This window comes from Pteropus alecto, unplaced genomic scaffold (genome assembly GCF_000325575.1).
Source record: "Pteropus alecto unplaced genomic scaffold, ASM32557v1 scaffold395, whole genome shotgun sequence".
NCBI classification, from domain to species: Eukaryota; Metazoa; Chordata; class Mammalia; order Chiroptera; family Pteropodidae; genus Pteropus; species Pteropus alecto.
The window spans coordinates 1,559,305-1,562,521 of record NW_006438643.1 but is presented as its reverse complement, the minus strand read 5'-3'; positions in this window follow the sequence as shown (position 1 = coordinate 1,562,521).

Sequence of the window (3,217 nt, the reverse complement as noted above, 5' to 3'; positions counted from 1 at the left end):
TGTAGACACACATATATAACATGTATTCACACACATAGTCAATTCTCATTCTCAGTTCTGTTCTATAAAGTCACTGTGAACAGTGAATTAGAAAGGATGAAACTATTGCTCCTCCTGGAAATACAGAGTTAGGTTTCTGAGAATTTCTTGGCACAGTATTTTTGTTAATCAACCAATACGTAACCTCGTTTTATTTGTGTTTCCGCTTAAAGATACTGCATTTAATCCATAGTTCTTACAAATGACTAATGGTATAGTCCTTAAATGATTACAACCCATAAGCTTTGGAGTCCAGTTGCATTAATATGTTCATTCACAAGCATTCTTATACAATAAGCCAGCGTTGAAAACTCGCTCTTCCACAGAATCCTTTTCTTGTGTACTTTCTTGTAACAGGCATTTAAAAAGTACTTCTGCAGCCTCCTGATAAGCAAAAACAGCCTTAACTGTAAATATAACATATTTCATGACTCGTTGTCTTTTGAAATGTGCTAGCTAGCCAGCACAGCCCAGAAGAGGTTGACTTTTTTTCTTTTTTTGTCTCTGGGCGAAAGCAATATAATTATAAGTATCTTTGACCTCACAACGATGTGGAGCACTACATTTTTTTATTAATTGTCATCTCATAAATCCACAAATGTAATCTCCTTTTCATCATTTTCATTCCTTTATCACACACTACAGATGTTACTTTAGTACTTTTCAGAGTGTCTTCATGTTCAGATAGGTGAATTCCCTCTTCTTTTGGGTGTACTACATTTTTGATTCATTAACTTTAACCTCGCAACCAGCGATGTTATAACTCCTACTTGAAAGAACGTTTTCTAACACAGTTATGTTCTCCACAAGATATGTCACAACCTTCTTGCACTTAGGAACACTAGAAAAGTATTTTATTCCAGTGCATTTTATAAATAAATAAAAATTATCTATTTAGTCTATTGCATTTCAGCGCTACACTTAGGGGCCATTTTAAACAATGGAATCATCAACAAAAACATAAAAATAAGAAAAACATGAATAGAACACAAAAATGACACTTGTTTACAACCAAAAATGAGAAGTCAGAGTATCACTTTATTCAAACTCAGCTTGGAATGGGCTTGTCAGGCAACTCAAATTTTTCCCAGCTCTTTACATATCTTCAAATGACTGTTAAAATGCCACAGGCATTTATTTCTTATACAATAAGCCAGCGTTGAAAACTCGCTCTTCCACAGAATCCTTTTCTTGTGTACTTTCTTGTAACAGGCATTTAAAAAGTACTTCTGCAGCCTCCTGATAAGCAAAAACAGCCTTAACTGTAAGTATAACATATTTCATGACTCGTTGTCTTTTGAAATGTGCTAGCTAGCCAGCACAGCCCAGAAGAGGTTGACTTTTTTTCTTTTTTTGTCTCTGGGCGAAAGCAATATAATTATAAGTATCTTTGACCTCACAACGATGTGGAGCACTACATTTTTTTATTAATTGTCATCTCATAAATCCACAAATGTAATCTCCTTTTCATCATTTTCATTCCTTTATCACACACTACAGATGTTACTTTAGTACTTTTCAGAGTGTCTTCATGTTCAGATAGGTGAATTCCCTCTTCTTTTGGGTGTACTACATTTTTGATTCATTAACTTTAACCTCGCAACCAGCGATGTTATAACTCCTACTTGAAAGAACGTTTTCTAACACAGTTATGTTCTCCACAAGATATGTCACAACCTTCTTGCACTTAGGAACACTAGAAAAGTATTTTATTCCAGTGCATTTTATAAATAAATAAAAATTATCTATTTAGTCTATTGCATTTCAGCGCTACACTTAGGGGCCATTTTAAACAATGGAATCATCAACAAAAACATAAAAATAAGAAAAACATGAATAGAACACAAAAATGACACTTGTTTACAACCAAAAATGAGAAGTCAGAGTATCACTTTATTCAAACTCAGCTTGGAATGGGCTTGTCAGGCAACTCAAATTTTTCCCAGCTCTTTACATATCTTCAAATGACTGTTAAAATGCCACAGGCATTTATTTGGGTTTACAAATAAATTTTAGGGAGTAGACAAATTTGTAAATACAGAATCTCTATAATGGGGCACCACTGTATATATGTAATTTATACAAGACAGGACATACATAAAGAATATAATTAAATGTAAAAATAAAATGATAAAATTTCAAGTTCTACAATCTAAAAATTAGTGACATTGACACAATAATGATTTTAAAATTGTTCAAGTTCTTCAAGGAGCCTAGAATACCTTTAAATGGATGAGAGGATTGTATGTTTAAATATGTCAAATTTTCCACATTCATATTTCGATACAATTCAATTTTTATCAAAATCTCCATTTTATACAATATAATAAATTTTCTGTTAAATTTATTCTGATGAATTATTAAAACAAGGTATATGTCATCACATAAAACTTAAAGTTATGATATAAAATTTTTAATTCTAATATGATTTAAATATTCAAAATTATACAAATAATAAAATCATAGAACAAAATTAAACCAAATCAAGTTAACATTATAGTCAATGTTAGTTTTTTCTTTGTTTTTCTATATTAAAAATAAAAAGGCATTGTTTAAAATGAAGGGACTAGAGACTATCTTTTCTTTTCTTTTTCTTTTTTAAGGAGAAGGATCTAAATGATTTTATTTATTTTTAATAAAATTTATTGAGGTGACATTGATTAATAAAATCACACAGATTTCAAGCATACAATTCAATAATACAGCATGATATTGGCAGAAAAAAGACACACAGACCAGTGGTACAGAATTAAGAACCTAGAAATAAACCCACATATAAATGGGCAAATAATTTTTGACAAATGAGCCAAAAATATGTAATGCAGAAAAGAAAGTCTTGACCATAAACAGTGCTGGGAAAATTGGAAAGCCACACGTAAAAGAATGAAACTAAACTTCTATCTGTCATAGTGTACCAAAATTAAGTCAAAATGGATCAAAGACCACAATATAAGATATAAATGTATAGAGGAAAACATAAGTACTAAACTCATGGACCTTAGATTGGAGAGAATTTTATGCATTTGATGCCAAAGCCTAGAAAAGTAAAAGCAAAAATAAATGAATGGGACTATATCAAACTAAAAAGCTTCTGCACAGCAAAAGGAAACCATCGACAAAACCAAAAGGCAACCAAATGAGCAGGAGATTTTTGCAAACAACATCTTTGATATGGGAG